The sequence below is a fragment of the Lepisosteus platostomus genome, chromosome 15 (genome assembly GCF_059453375.1).
Source record: "Lepisosteus platostomus isolate fLepPlt1 chromosome 15, fLepPlt1.hap1, whole genome shotgun sequence".
Lineage (NCBI taxonomy): Eukaryota > Metazoa > Chordata > Actinopteri > Semionotiformes > Lepisosteidae > Lepisosteus > Lepisosteus platostomus.
In genome coordinates this window covers 3,690,932-3,707,110 of record NC_142625.1, presented here as the reverse complement: position 1 = coordinate 3,707,110, position 16,179 = coordinate 3,690,932, and the positions used below count along the sequence as shown (strand labels likewise).

At 52.9% G+C, this 16,179-nt stretch overlaps 1 long non-coding RNA gene and 2 other non-coding genes across 16 annotated transcripts in view; all 3 read left to right on the top strand.

Annotated features, from left to right (window-relative positions):
* Nucleotides 1-16,179, top strand: part of LOC148647685 (uncharacterized) — a 663,201-nt gene that overhangs the window by 246,278 nt on the left and 400,744 nt on the right. The gene's annotated exons all lie outside the window — the stretch shown is intronic.
* LOC148647696 (U2 spliceosomal RNA) lies at nucleotides 4,648-4,835 on the top strand. The gene has a single exon (XR_015927174.1). It is a non-coding gene; the product is annotated as a U2 spliceosomal RNA (small nuclear RNA).
* LOC148647695 (U2 spliceosomal RNA) lies at nucleotides 12,676-12,863 on the top strand. Its single transcript, XR_015927173.1, has one exon. It is a non-coding gene; the product is annotated as a U2 spliceosomal RNA (small nuclear RNA).

Sequence of the window (16,179 nt, the reverse complement as noted above, 5' to 3'; positions counted from 1 at the left end):
GGATCCTCTCTTCCAGCTCCCTCACTCCCCACTTGATGTTGTGCCAGATGAGATTGTTCCTCGCGTCCCACAGGCCTTTTTTTGTGAGGGACAGCAGCAGCCACATCCGGAACTGCGTCCCCTTGTCCAATCCGGTAGGTGCCAGCCCCAGCAGAATGTACTGGTAGCTGAGCACTGCACCCGTTTCCAGGAGTTGCATGATGTTGTCCATTCTGCCCCACACCACCTTGGCGAAGGGGCAGCTCCAGAAAACGTGCTCCTGAGTCTCCTCGACGAAACACGTGTCCCAGGGGCAATGCGGATTCCTGGAGATCGAGTGTCTGTAGAGGACCTCTCTGGTAGCCAGTCTCTTGTGTACGGCCATCCAGTTGAGGTCCTTCAGTTCGTTGTCCAGTTCTTTCGGCTGCGTTCTTTCCCAGACTTGTCTGGGAACTCGCAGCCTTTCGTTGGTGACCAGATGCCCCCTCACCTCTTTGTACAGAGCTCTGTGGTTGGTGCAGAGCTCTCGCTGTCTCGTGGCCTCGTACCTCCTGCTCCACTTGACAGCGTGGGTGTAGAACTCCAGTCGCCTCTCTGCTTTGGGCCCAGTGTTTGGCCACTGGACCAAGTGCCTCATCGGGATGGAGATCCACAGCCTGACAAAGTACTGGTACTTGTGGCTGATAGGCTCCTGCAGCGCCCAACAGAGGTTGCAGTAGAAGATGCAGTCGAGTTTCAGGGGGAAATGTGGGACATCTCGACCCCCTTCCTCGACCGGCTGACACATCCGGTTCCTTGTGATACACTCGTACCTGCCGCCCCAGACGAAGCCGAAGATCATCCCTTGCAGCACTCGTCTGAGTCTGGCCGGCAGCGGGTACACCAACCGCCAGGTAAACCAAAGCCGGCAGGACGTCTGCTTTCAACACCATCACGTTCCCTGTGTAGGACAGCGACCGCGTTTTCCACAGACCCAGCTTCGCGTTCACCCTGGCGATCCTCTCGGTCCAGTTGTTTGTCTCGTTGTCCTGGCTCTGGAAGGAAACCCCCAGTATTCTGAGGGGCTCCGCGCAGAGTTCGAGACCCTCCGGCGCCGTCGTCCTGTGCTTCCAGGGCCCGAAGAACTTCAGTTTGCTCTTTTGGCAGTTGAGCTTCGACCCCGAGGCTCTGGAGTATTGCTCCATGACCTGCAGGGCCCTCCTCAACCCCCTGTCCGACCTCAGGAACAGCGTTGTGTCGTCGGCCTACTGGGAGATCTTCAGGGTTTCCCCCGCACCTCCCGGTATCTCCAGGCCGTCGATGACAAGGTCCCGTCTCACCGCCTCTGCTAAGGGCTCTGTGAAGAGAACAGAGAAGGGGTGAAAGGGGGCAGCCCTGTCGTACTCCGGATTCCTGGGGAATGAAATCCCCCAGGTTTCCGTTCACGTTCACTCTGCTGCCCACGTCAGAGTACAGAATCTTAATCCAGCGGCTGAAACTCTCTCCGAAACCGAAGCGTTCCAGCACCCTGAACATAGCTGTGGTTCACTCTGTCGAAGGCTTTCTCCTGGTCCAGGCTGACCACCATCATGGGCACGTTCTGGTCCTCGGCCCAGGCGATGGCGTCTCTGGTCAGCTGGAGGTTCCAGCTGACAGATCGCCCTTCCACCCCACACGTCTGGTCGCTGTGGATGATGTGGGGGAGAGCGGTTCTCAGTCTGCCGGTCAGGAGCTTGGACAGGATCTTTACGTCCACGCAGAGCATCGTGATCGGCCTCCAGTTTTTGAAGTCGGCAGCGTCTCCTCCCTTGAAGAGCAGGGAGATGACGCCCTCCCTCGTGGTGTCTCCGAGTTTCCACCGGCAGAAGATCTACTGCGCCACTTCCATCAGATCTGCCGCCAGGGTGTACCTGAAGCAGGTGTAGAATTCCTTTGGGAGTCCGTCCGGCCCTGGCACCTTGCCATTCTCCACGGACAAGAGCGCCGCCTTCATCTCCTCGGTCGTGATCGGACCCTTCAAGTCCTCCCTCACCTCCTCCGGTACTCGTGCCTTCAGCCCCTCCAGAAAAGCATCGCCTGCCTCCACCTCCGTCTGCTTTTCTGAAAAGAGCTCCGTGTAGAAAGCGGTGGCCGCTTCTATCTTGTCGCTCTAGTCCAGCACTTCCTCTCCATCTCCTCGTCTCAGGCTGTGGATCACCCTCTTTTTCTGGGCTCCTCGGACCTGATTGAAGAAATAGGAGGAACAGGTTTCATTATTTTCATAATGCTCCCTTTGTGCCTTTACCATGAAAGCCTTGGCTTTCTCGGTGTGCAGTTTGCGGAGCCTCTCCTTCAGGTCCCGTGCCCGGGCTGAATTGAAGGCTCCTCCCCCGTTAGCCGAGCTGTACTCCTCCTCTAGTTGTCTCTGGAGTCGTGCAGCTTCCTTCCTCTCCCTGGCCGCCTTCCGTCTGCAGTACGTCTGCGCCAGCGTTCGGGTCCTGTCCTTCACCGACTCCCACCATTCTACCACGGAGCTGTAGTCATCTCTCAGATCGACCCAGCTCGCGTAGTCTTTCCGGAACAGTGCCCTGAAGTAGTCTTCCTCCAGTATCTCCCGGTTCAGCTTCCAGTACTCACGACCGAATGCCGGCAGGCTGGTGTTAGCCAACACCGTCAATCGCTCGTGGTCGGAATACCACACCAGGGACACAGTTGCCGACTCCAGAGAGCAGGTCGTGTGCAGGAAGATGTAGTCCAGGCGGCTGCACACTCCCCGGGAGTTTTTCCATGTCGTTCCGGTGTCTTTAGGGCTGTACCGTCTGAAGCCGTCTACCAGGGAGAACTGCTTGACGGTTCTCCCTTACCACTCTTTTCTTTTGGCCTTCCAATGGTGGATCCGCCCTGCCTCTCTTCTCCTGCTTTCGCTTTCCCTTCTTGCTGGGAGTTATCCAGGGCCCTTCCTCCGGTCGGCCATTTTGTCCATCTTCCTGGCGGCCATCTTGTGGCACCGGTGCGGCTGGGGGTGTGGCCTCGGCAGTTTCGGTTCTCTGCGGGGGAGGTCTTGAGACCGGTTTCTGCCAGCCGGCTTCCACCACCTGCGCAAACAAAGGTTTGCTTACCTTGCATTGGCAAAGTAGGTGTCCCTCGGCGCCGCATCCGTCGCACTTTTTGGCAGCCCGGCAGGTTTTTGCCAGATGCCCTTCTTTGTTGCAGTTGTGACATCTGACGATGTCACACGTGTTCTCCTTGTGGCCGGAATGTCTGCACTTCTTGCAGAAATCCGGCATCCTGGGGTAGTAAAGGTACCCCGTCGGCTCTGATGTTGAAGCGGGCCGGGGGGTGCTGGAAACCGTCTATGCCCTCTGGGTCCTCTTTCAGGAGGACTTGGTACTGGCGTTTGCCGTACCAGACGCCGCTACTGTCCCTGATCTTTGTCGGTTTGCCCACCACAGTTACATACCTCCCTAGGTACGCTGTTACCAGTTCCGTTGGTACGTAGGGGTTGTATGTGAGGACTGTGATGGTCCTCTGGTTCGTTTTCCTCATAGGCTCCGGCCTGAAATCGGAGAAACCGGGGTGCTTACCTTTTTCTCTGATCAGTCTCGTTGCCTTTTCATATGAGGCGTCCGTGGCCATGTAGGCCTCCATGTATCTCTCTCTGCCTTGTTGTCTTGGAGGGAGAGATCTCCGGCCACCAACTGCAGGATCCCTCGCCGGAAGGTCATAAAGGATTTCGCAGTTGGCATCGACTCCGTTTTCTTGGTCCAGTGGAACTGGATCAGTGTCCTCTTGTCTGCCATCTGGAAAGGAGAAAAAGGGAAAAGAGAGAGAGCAAGGTCCTGTGGAGAGGAGGGTTTAGGCTGCTAAAGGAGCAGCGAGGGAGCCCTGGCCTTTGTCCTTGTGGGCAAAGCCCAGCTAGGTGCAGGCGCAGGAGGAGAGAGAGAGAGAGGAGAGCAGAAAGTGCTTCCGGGTCTCGAAGAAGAAAGCAAGCACCGCGGGCAGGCCACGAGTACCTACTCCCAGCCAAGAGGCCAAGGAGGCAGAGAGAGGGAGAGAGAGAGAGAGCAGATAGCGCTTCCGAGTCTCGAGGAAGAAAGCAAGCACCGCGGCAGGGCACGAGTACCTACTCCCAACCAAGAGGCCAAGGAGGCGGAGGAAGAGAAAGGGGGAGAGGAGAGGAGAGAGCAGAGAGAGAGAACGTTGCTGCCGGATCCCACCCAGCTCAGCTGGTGCTTGGCCTTAACCCCCTTGGCTCAACCTAGAGCGATACCAGCTCAAGCACTCTTCAGGATCTTCGATCGCCTTCTAGACCTTAGGAAAGACAAGAACTGCGAGGATGCCACTTGAACTTGATCTTAGCCAAAAGGCCAAGAAGAGAAGGGTTTTGTATACCTACAATGTCATTCCCCCTTTGTAGGGCTAAAACTAGGGGTTTGCTGAAGGCATCGCGCTTCATAGAACAGAAGTACCCAGACTTCTATGTGGAGTATATGGTGGACAAAGACCAGGTGATCGGTTTTCGTGTTAATGGAAAAAATAAGGGTGAGTGTGTGGATGTTGTGGAATAATTTTGTGAGGTGTTAGGAATCCCTATTACTAAAAGGGGAAAGGGTTTGCTGGCGCAAAGACTGGCAAAAGTCTAAGGAGGGGGGTTGTTTTGCATAGGGGGTGGGGTTATGGAGTGGTTTGTTGTTGTAAAGTTGTTGATATGTTATTTATAAGAACTGTTTTCTAATAAAAACAAAATCCGTTCTTAACTGTTTAATATCCGATACGCCCCCATCAGGGGACCACATATTAAACGGATTTTTGGAACAGGGAGGTGGATCAGGAGCTTGCTCCGTCCTCTCCATGCATCGGCCCGGTATTGCAGCGCCTCCCGGAACGGTGCACTACCTTCTCTCAGCGGTGAAAAGACAGACGTAGCTAGCAAGCAAGCGAGGTGGACTGGAGCTCCTTCTTCTCCGGTCTCATCTCTCGTCCATCTGTATGTCTGCGTCTCTCTCCCCCTCCTCGTCTCCATGTTCCCTCTGTGCACTTTCCCGTGTCCACACTGTCGGCAAGCAGGCCGGCCCCCTTTTTGGCTCCTGTGCATTTTCCCTCCAAAAAAAACTTAGTCTATCCACTTTTTCTTTCTTTTTTTTCGGCAGGCAGACGTGTGTGTCCCCATCCCTCCCGAGAGAGAGGGCTGCCCCTTGCCTCTGCCCGCAGGTGCTGACTGTCTGCTTTCACTAGCAGCTGGCTCGGCACAGCTGCTGCTGGTGGGAGGGACCTAAGCTAAGGAGGCTGGGCAGCTGGCGCCCCCTGCGGCTGCGGTCGTTGTCGGGCCGTTGACAGAAGATCAAAGAGGAGGGACCCCCCCTGGACTGGCAGGAAGGAAAGCAGGCAGGCGGGCAGGCAAGAGAGAGGGGGAGCAGGGTCCGGCGGCAGGCCTCTGGCTGCAGGGAGGCCAACACCTGCACGGGTCCCGGGATCCAGAGGAGTCGGCCTGCGCCACTGGGTGCCCGTGAGTTACAAATGAAGGTTACGGTGCATTTTGTGCTGAAAGCAGGAGATCGAGAAGGATGGATGGATGTATAGGAGTGTCTTTGAGAAAGACATTTTGTACAAGATCTTGGGTGTCAAAAAGGAAAATGTTTTATGCTTGCAAGACTTTTACTGGAAGGGCACGTATGATATCACCCTGTATTCTGGTAACCTTTGTGATGAATTCTGGTCCAAGACTCAAAGTCTAAAAGAGCAGGTGCCTCTTGACAAGTTTTATATTGAACCTCTGTTTGCCAGAGAAATGCGCACATTGACTGTGCATATGTACAACCCCCACATGCTAGAGGAGAACATTGTTACTTTTCTGAGGCGGTTTGTCGATGTGCAAGAGGCATGCAGGAAAATCATTGATGCCAAAGGGTCCTGGATGTGAAAGAGATCATATGCAGTCTGTTTGAGGCCAAGCCCCAGGGTATAAGGGGGACTGTTGCATCCACCCGCCTTCTTTTCCATCGGGGCAAACCGTGGTTATATGTACTACCCCGGACATCAGTTAATGTGCCGAAACTGTGGCGGGCATGGACATGTTCAGTCAATGTAAGAAGGTAGCCTGTAGGAGGTAAGGGAAGTTTGGCCCCCTAGTGTGTAATCTTTGCAGGCATGTATTCAAAGACCGTGCAAAAAGAGCTAGAAGTTTTGCAGACGTTGTTAGGGGAAAAAACTTACCTGGCAAGGATGTGGGTGACAAGGCGGCGAACATCTGGCAGCGGCCTGTGGCATCCCAGGAGACAGAAGAACCTGCAGTGGGAGAAAAGTTGGATCCTTTGAAGACACGACAGTCGGAGAGGGACAGACGGTCTCGCCATCAGAGGCGGCACCTGGAGTTCTGGAAGCGGACAACCGAGTGACTGAGGAAGGGAGGGTTGACCGTTTTGATTGGTCGACAGTGGGGACTCGGAGAAAGCGGGGAGGGGGTTTTAGAAAAGGTCCAGGGAGGAGAGATCTTTCCTTGGTGCAGGCAAATCGGTATAGTGCCCTGTTAACCTCCGATGAGGAGGGACCTAGTACAACTATAGGGTTTGGGTTAGAAGAATCTGCTCTATCGAGTAAGGATATTGAAGGTGAGGATTGTTTGAGTGATAGGGGGAGTGAACGTGAGGATGTTTGTGGTGAGGAGGTCGTTTCGGGTGATGTAACAGGGCCCAGTAAGATAGCGACAGGTTGTTCAAAGCTTACAGAGCTTAGGAGGAAGAAAAAGAACAAGGCACAAAGGGCATGCTTCTATGAATCGATTGGGGAACCTGCGAAACAGGTAAGGGATGGTTCTAGTGATGAATTCGACTCCCATGAGGAGAAAAGGAGTAAGGAAGGGATATCTACGTTATTTGAGTTGGGACCATCCCTTCAGAGTTTCAGTGAACAGGGGATTCTGGCTGTTACTCAGATGAAGGAGAAGGAGAAGGAGGAGGAGGAGTTAGGCAAAGTGCAGGAGGGGATAGGGGAGAGGGAAGGTGAAGAGGAGAGGCTGGAAGATTTTTCCGGCCAGATAGTCAAGGAAACAAGCCTGGAGACAGGCTCTCCAGAGATTTTGTCCATTCCTTCCTTTATGAACGTTGGCCTGGTCAGCTCTGTAGAGTGTTTAACTCCAGGGCCCTTTGTGGGTGTAGAAGGGAATAGCAATTTAGACAACCTACTCAGCCCTAATGGATAGTTAGTCCATTTGTACTATTAATGTAAGGGGTCTTAGGAAGTATAGCAAAAGAGTTGCAGTTTTTGATTTTTTAAAGACTTTGAGGTCAGATTTTTACTTTTTACAGGAAGTTCACGTCAAGGGCGAGGGGGATAGTAGGCGTCTCTCTAAAATGTGGGGGGAGAATGCCTCAAGATGGAGCTCTGGTGGAGTTCATTCGGCCGGTCTGGGTATTCATTGGGAATGAATGTTTTAATTTGGTTAATTCTTTTGTCATTCCAGGACGAGTGTTAGTGGTTGATGGACAGATAGGGAGGGAAAATCTGAAGTTAATTAACATACGCTCCTGCACAAAGAAGGCTAAGGAAGTACTTCTTTATAGCACTGGAGCAACTATTGATGACCAATAAGAGGATCATTTTGGGTGGAGATCTGAATGAGGACCTATCTTCTGATACGTCGGTAGGAACAAGGAAAATTTCTTCCCCGTTTTCAAATTATGATCTAGTAGATAGTGTAGCACATGATGGTGGAAGGAGTAAAAGACCGACTTGGAGTAATAGCCAAGGAGTGGGGAAAAAAGGCTTGATTACGTTTTTCTTTCACAAAGTTTGGAGACTATCTAATCTACAGTTTTCCCGGCCTGGTTTTTATTCCGAAAAAAACATCTCAATAGTAAACATCTCCCTCATTAACACTCCATGTAGTAAAAACAGCGGAACGGCAGCGATTGTCCGTTAACAATCATTGCAAGTGTGGGCGGATTTGCGCTATTATGAGAGTCCCTCCAAACCCTACCACTTGCTGTTAACCATTAATCCCTGTACAGGGTCCATAGTCCTTTCCAGCGCTCCTTTGCCATGGGGAAACCACATTTGGCAACGTTGTCCTTCATCCTCCTCCTGAGGTCCGCCAGGATCCTCTCTTCCAGCTCCCTCACTCCCCACTTGATGTTGTGCCAGATGAGATTGTTCCTCGCGTCCCACAGGCCTTTTTTTGTGAGGGACAGCAGCAGCCACATCCGGAACTGCGTCCCCTTGTCCAATCCGGTAGGTGCCAGCCCCAGCAGAATGTACTGGTAGCTGAGCACTGCACCCGTTTCCAGGAGTTGCATGATGTTGTCCATTCTGCCCCACACCACCTTGGCGAAGGGGCAGCTCCAGAAAACGTGCTCCTGAGTCTCCTCGACGAAACACGTGTCCCAGGGGCAATGCGGATTCCTGGAGATCGAGTGTCTGTAGAGGACCTCTCTGGTAGCCAGTCTCTTGTGTACGGCCATCCAGTTGAGGTCCTTCAGTTCGTTGTCCAGTTCTTTCGGCTGCGTTCTTTCCCAGACTTGTCTGGGAACTCGCAGCCTTTCGTTGGTGACCAGATGCCCCCTCACCTCTTTGTACAGAGCTCTGTGGTTGGTGCAGAGCTCTCGCTGTCTCGTGGCCTCGTACCTCCTGCTCCACTTGACAGCGTGGGTGTAGAACTCCAGTCGCCTCTCTGCTTTGGGCCCAGTGTTTGGCCACTGGACCAAGTGCCTCATCGGGATGGAGATCCACAGCCTGACAAAGTACTGGTACTTGTGGCTGATAGGCTCCTGCAGCGCCCAACAGAGGTTGCAGTAGAAGATGCAGTCGAGTTTCAGGGGGAAATGTGGGACATCTCGACCCCCTTCCTCGACCGGCTGACACATCCGGTTCCTTGTGATACACTCGTACCTGCCGCCCCAGACGAAGCCGAAGATCATCCCTTGCAGCACTCGTCTGAGTCTGGCCGGCAGCGGGTACACCAACCGCCAGGTAAACCAAAGCCGGCAGGACGTCTGCTTTCAACACCATCACGTTCCCTGTGTAGGACAGCGACCGCGTTTTCCACAGACCCAGCTTCGCGTTCACCCTGGCGATCCTCTCGGTCCAGTTGTTTGTCTCGTTGTCCTGGCTCTGGAAGGAAACCCCCAGTATTCTGAGGGGCTCCGCGCAGAGTTCGAGACCCTCCGGCGCCGTCGTCCTGTGCTTCCAGGGCCCGAAGAACTTCAGTTTGCTCTTTTGGCAGTTGAGCTTCGACCCCGAGGCTCTGGAGTATTGCTCCATGACCTGCAGGGCCCTCCTCAACCCCCTGTCCGACCTCAGGAACAGCGTTGTGTCGTCGGCCTACTGGGAGATCTTCAGGGTTTCCCCCGCACCTCCCGGTATCTCCAGGCCGTCGATGACAAGGTCCCGTCTCACCGCCTCTGCTAAGGGCTCTGTGAAGAGAACAGAGAAGGGGTGAAAGGGGGCAGCCCTGTCGTACTCCGGATTCCTGGGGAATGAAATCCCCCAGGTTTCCGTTCACGTTCACTCTGCTGCCCACGTCAGAGTACAGAATCTTAATCCAGCGGCTGAAACTCTCTCCGAAACCGAAGCGTTCCAGCACCCTGAACATAGCTGTGGTTCACTCTGTCGAAGGCTTTCTCCTGGTCCAGGCTGACCACCATCATGGGCACGTTCTGGTCCTCGGCCCAGGCGATGGCGTCTCTGGTCAGCTGGAGGTTCCAGCTGACAGATCGCCCTTCCACCCCACACGTCTGGTCGCTGTGGATGATGTGGGGGAGAGCGGTTCTCAGTCTGCCGGTCAGGAGCTTGGACAGGATCTTTACGTCCACGCAGAGCATCGTGATCGGCCTCCAGTTTTTGAAGTCGGCAGCGTCTCCTCCCTTGAAGAGCAGGGAGATGACGCCCTCCCTCGTGGTGTCTCCGAGTTTCCACCGGCAGAAGATCTACTGCGCCACTTCCATCAGATCTGCCGCCAGGGTGTACCTGAAGCAGGTGTAGAATTCCTTTGGGAGTCCGTCCGGCCCTGGCACCTTGCCATTCTCCACGGACAAGAGCGCCGCCTTCATCTCCTCGGTCGTGATCGGACCCTTCAAGTCCTCCCTCACCTCCTCCGGTACTCGTGCCTTCAGCCCCTCCAGAAAAGCATCGCCTGCCTCCACCTCCGTCTGCTTTTCTGAAAAGAGCTCCGTGTAGAAAGCGGTGGCCGCTTCTATCTTGTCGCTCTAGTCCAGCACTTCCTCTCCATCTCCTCGTCTCAGGCTGTGGATCACCCTCTTTTTCTGGGCTCCTCGGACCTGATTGAAGAAATAGGAGGAACAGGTTTCATTATTTTCATAATGCTCCCTTTGTGCCTTTACCATGAAAGCCTTGGCTTTCTCGGTGTGCAGTTTGCGGAGCCTCTCCTTCAGGTCCCGTGCCCGGGCTGAATTGAAGGCTCCTCCCCCGTTAGCCGAGCTGTACTCCTCCTCTAGTTGTCTCTGGAGTCGTGCAGCTTCCTTCCTCTCCCTGGCCGCCTTCCGTCTGCAGTACGTCTGCGCCAGCGTTCGGGTCCTGTCCTTCACCGACTCCCACCATTCTACCACGGAGCTGTAGTCATCTCTCAGATCGACCCAGCTCGCGTAGTCTTTCCGGAACAGTGCCCTGAAGTAGTCTTCCTCCAGTATCTCCCGGTTCAGCTTCCAGTACTCACGACCGAATGCCGGCAGGCTGGTGTTAGCCAACACCGTCAATCGCTCGTGGTCGGAATACCACACCAGGGACACAGTTGCCGACTCCAGAGAGCAGGTCGTGTGCAGGAAGATGTAGTCCAGGCGGCTGCACACTCCCCGGGAGTTTTTCCATGTCGTTCCGGTGTCTTTAGGGCTGTACCGTCTGAAGCCGTCTACCAGGGAGAACTGCTTGACGGTTCTCCCTTACCACTCTTTTCTTTTGGCCTTCCAATGGTGGATCCGCCCTGCCTCTCTTCTCCTGCTTTCGCTTTCCCTTCTTGCTGGGAGTTATCCAGGGCCCTTCCTCCGGTCGGCCATTTTGTCCATCTTCCTGGCGGCCATCTTGTGGCACCGGTGCGGCTGGGGGTGTGGCCTCGGCAGTTTCGGTTCTCTGCGGGGGAGGTCTTGAGACCGGTTTCTGCCAGCCGGCTTCCACCACCTGCGCAAACAAAGGTTTGCTTACCTTGCATTGGCAAAGTAGGTGTCCCTCGGCGCCGCATCCGTCGCACTTTTTGGCAGCCCGGCAGGTTTTTGCCAGATGCCCTTCTTTGTTGCAGTTGTGACATCTGACGATGTCACACGTGTTCTCCTTGTGGCCGGAATGTCTGCACTTCTTGCAGAAATCCGGCATCCTGGGGTAGTAAAGGTACCCCGTCGGCTCTGATGTTGAAGCGGGCCGGGGGGTGCTGGAAACCGTCTATGCCCTCTGGGTCCTCTTTCAGGAGGACTTGGTACTGGCGTTTGCCGTACCAGACGCCGCTACTGTCCCTGATCTTTGTCGGTTTGCCCACCACAGTTACATACCTCCCTAGGTACGCTGTTACCAGTTCCGTTGGTACGTAGGGGTTGTATGTGAGGACTGTGATGGTCCTCTGGTTCGTTTTCCTCATAGGCTCCGGCCTGAAATCGGAGAAACCGGGGTGCTTACCTTTTTCTCTGATCAGTCTCGTTGCCTTTTCATATGAGGCGTCCGTGGCCATGTAGGCCTCCATGTATCTCTCTCTGCCTTGTTGTCTTGGAGGGAGAGATCTCCGGCCACCAACTGCAGGATCCCTCGCCGGAAGGTCATAAAGGATTTCGCAGTTGGCATCGACTCCGTTTTCTTGGTCCAGTGGAACTGGATCAGTGTCCTCTTGTCTGCCATCTGGAAAGGAGAAAAAGGGAAAAGAGAGAGAGCAAGGTCCTGTGGAGAGGAGGGTTTAGGCTGCTAAAGGAGCAGCGAGGGAGCCCTGGCCTTTGTCCTTGTGGGCAAAGCCCAGCTAGGTGCAGGCGCAGGAGGAGAGAGAGAGAGAGGAGAGCAGAAAGTGCTTCCGGGTCTCGAAGAAGAAAGCAAGCACCGCGGGCAGGCCACGAGTACCTACTCCCAGCCAAGAGGCCAAGGAGGCAGAGAGAGGGAGAGAGAGAGAGAGCAGATAGCGCTTCCGAGTCTCGAGGAAGAAAGCAAGCACCGCGGCAGGGCACGAGTACCTACTCCCAACCAAGAGGCCAAGGAGGCGGAGGAAGAGAAAGGGGGAGAGGAGAGGAGAGAGCAGAGAGAGAGAACGTTGCTGCCGGATCCCACCCAGCTCAGCTGGTGCTTGGCCTTAACCCCCTTGGCTCAACCTAGAGCGATACCAGCTCAAGCACTCTTCAGGATCTTCGATCGCCTTCTAGACCTTAGGAAAGACAAGAACTGCGAGGATGCCACTTGAACTTGATCTTAGCCAAAAGGCCAAGAAGAGAAGGGTTTTGTATACCTACAATGTCATTCCCCCTTTGTAGGGCTAAAACTAGGGGTTTGCTGAAGGCATCGCGCTTCATAGAACAGAAGTACCCAGACTTCTATGTGGAGTATATGGTGGACAAAGACCAGGTGATCGGTTTTCGTGTTAATGGAAAAAATAAGGGTGAGTGTGTGGATGTTGTGGAATAATTTTGTGAGGTGTTAGGAATCCCTATTACTAAAAGGGGAAAGGGTTTGCTGGCGCAAAGACTGGCAAAAGTCTAAGGAGGGGGTTGTTTTGCATAGGGGGTGGGGTTATGGAGTGGTTTGTTGTTGTAAAGTTGTTGATATGTTATTTATAAGAACTGTTTTCTAATAAAAACAAAATCCGTTCTTAACTGTTTAATATCCGATACGCCCCCATCAGGGGACCACATATTAAACGGATTTTTGGAACAGGGAGGTGGATCAGGAGCTTGCTCCGTCCTCTCCATGCATCGGCCCGGTATTGCAGCGCCTCCCGGAACGGTGCACTACCTTCTCTCAGCGGTGAAAAGACAGACGTAGCTAGCAAGCAAGCGAGGTGGACTGGAGCTCCTTCTTCTCCGGTCTCATCTCTCGTCCATCTGTATGTCTGCGTCTCTCTCCCCCTCCTCGTCTCCATGTTCCCTCTGTGCACTTTCCCGTGTCCACACTGTCGGCAAGCAGGCCGGCCCCCTTTTTGGCTCCTGTGCATTTTCCCTCCAAAAAAAACTTAGTCTATCCACTTTTTCTTTCTTTTTTTTCGGCAGGCAGACGTGTGTGTCCCCATCCCTCCCGAGAGAGAGGGCTGCCCCTTGCCTCTGCCCGCAGGTGCTGACTGTCTGCTTTCACTAGCAGCTGGCTCGGCACAGCTGCTGCTGGTGGGAGGGACCTAAGCTAAGGAGGCTGGGCAGCTGGCGCCCCCTGCGGCTGCGGTCGTTGTCGGGCCGTTGACAGAAGATCAAAGAGGAGGGACCCCCCCTGGACTGGCAGGAAGGAAAGCAGGCAGGCGGGCAGGCAAGAGAGAGGGGGAGCAGGGTCCGGCGGCAGGCCTCTGGCTGCAGGGAGGCCAACACCTGCACGGGTCCCGGGATCCAGAGGAGTCGGCCTGCGCCACTGGGTGCCCGTGAGTTACAAATGAAGGTTACGGTGCATTTTGTGCTGAAAGCAGGAGATCGAGAAGGATGGATGGATGTATAGGAGTGTCTTTGAGAAAGACATTTTGTACAAGATCTTGGGTGTCAAAAAGGAAAATGTTTTATGCTTGCAAGACTTTTACTGGAAGGGCACGTATGATATCACCCTGTATTCTGGTAACCTTTGTGATGAATTCTGGTCCAAGACTCAAAGTCTAAAAGAGCAGGTGCCTCTTGACAAGTTTTATATTGAACCTCTGTTTGCCAGAGAAATGCGCACATTGACTGTGCATATGTACAACCCCCACATGCTAGAGGAGAACATTGTTACTTTTCTGAGGCGGTTTGTCGATGTGCAAGAGGCATGCAGGAAAATCATTGATGCCAAAGGGTCCTGGATGTGAAAGAGATCATATGCAGTCTGTTTGAGGCCAAGCCCCAGGGTATAAGGGGGACTGTTGCATCCACCCGCCTTCTTTTCCATCGGGGCAAACCGTGGTTATATGTACTACCCCGGACATCAGTTAATGTGCCGAAACTGTGGCGGGCATGGACATGTTCAGTCAATGTAAGAAGGTAGCCTGTAGGAGGTAAGGGAAGTTTGGCCCCCTAGTGTGTAATCTTTGCAGGCATGTATTCAAAGACCGTGCAAAAAGAGCTAGAAGTTTTGCAGACGTTGTTAGGGGAAAAAACTTACCTGGCAAGGATGTGGGTGACAAGGCGGCGAACATCTGGCAGCGGCCTGTGGCATCCCAGGAGACAGAAGAACCTGCAGTGGGAGAAAAGTTGGATCCTTTGAAGACACGACAGTCGGAGAGGGACAGACGGTCTCGCCATCAGAGGCGGCACCTGGAGTTCTGGAAGCGGACAACCGAGTGACTGAGGAAGGGAGGGTTGACCGTTTTGATTGGTCGACAGTGGGGACTCGGAGAAAGCGGGGAGGGGGTTTTAGAAAAGGTCCAGGGAGGAGAGATCTTTCCTTGGTGCAGGCAAATCGGTATAGTGCCCTGTTAACCTCCGATGAGGAGGGACCTAGTACAACTATAGGGTTTGGGTTAGAAGAATCTGCTCTATCGAGTAAGGATATTGAAGGTGAGGATTGTTTGAGTGATAGGGGGAGTGAACGTGAGGATGTTTGTGGTGAGGAGGTCGTTTCGGGTGATGTAACAGGGCCCAGTAAGATAGCGACAGGTTGTTCAAAGCTTACAGAGCTTAGGAGGAAGAAAAAGAACAAGGCACAAAGGGCATGCTTCTATGAATCGATTGGGGAACCTGCGAAACAGGTAAGGGATGGTTCTAGTGATGAATTCGACTCCCATGAGGAGAAAAGGAGTAAGGAAGGGATATCTACGTTATTTGAGTTGGGACCATCCCTTCAGAGTTTCAGTGAACAGGGGATTCTGGCTGTTACTCAGATGAAGGAGAAGGAGAAGGAGGAGGAGGAGTTAGGCAAAGTGCAGGAGGGGATAGGGGAGAGGGAAGGTGAAGAGGAGAGGCTGGAAGATTTTTCCGGCCAGATAGTCAAGGAAACAAGCCTGGAGACAGGCTCTCCAGAGATTTTGTCCATTCCTTCCTTTATGAACGTTGGCCTGGTCAGCTCTGTAGAGTGTTTAACTCCAGGGCCCTTTGTGGGTGTAGAAGGGAATAGCAATTTAGACAACCTACTCAGCCCTAATGGATAGTTAGTCCATTTGTACTATTAATGTAAGGGGTCTTAGGAAGTATAGCAAAAGAGTTGCAGTTTTTGATTTTTTAAAGACTTTGAGGTCAGATTTTTACTTTTTACAGGAAGTTCACGTCAAGGGCGAGGGGGATAGTAGGCGTCTCTCTAAAATGTGGGGGGAGAATGCCTCAAGATGGAGCTCTGGTGGAGTTCATTCGGCCGGTCTGGGTATTCATTGGGAATGAATGTTTTAATTTGGTTAATTCTTTTGTCATTCCAGGACGAGTGTTAGTGGTTGATGGACAGATAGGGAGGGAAAATCTGAAGTTAATTAACATACGCTCCTGCACAAAGAAGGCTAAGGAAGTACTTCTTTATAGCACTGGAGCAACTATTGATGACCAATAAGAGGATCATTTTGGGTGGAGATCTGAATGAGGACCTATCTTCTGATACGTCGGTAGGAACAAGGAAAATTTCTTCCCCGTTTTCAAATTATGATCTAGTAGATAGTGTAGCACATGATGGTGGAAGGAGTAAAAGACCGACTTGGAGTAATAGCCAAGGAGTGGGGAAAAAAGGCTTGATTACGTTTTTCTTTCACAAAGTTTGGAGACTATCTAATCTACAGTTTTCCCGGCCTGGTTTTCAGACCATGATTTGTTGAAGGTTGTTTAAGGGAGATAAGGTCCTTTATGGTTCTGGGTTTTGGAAATTAAACACTATAATCTTAGAGGAAGAGTATAAAAACTTGATTGCCTCCTGTTGGAAAAAGTGGGAAGCGAGGAGGGCCTTATATGATAACACTGTAGATTGGTGGGAGGATGTTAAGAGGCAGGTAAAAAGGGAAACCATTAGGTACTGCAGATGTAGGAAAAAAAAAAAGAGAGGAAAGGAATCTCTAATTTACAAAGTAAATTGGAAGACTTATATGAACAGAAGAGTAGTGGAACGAGGCTAGATAAGGAGGAAATCCGTAAACTTAAGAATGAGTTAAAAATCTTATATATGGAGAGAGCCAGAAGTTTTCTTTTT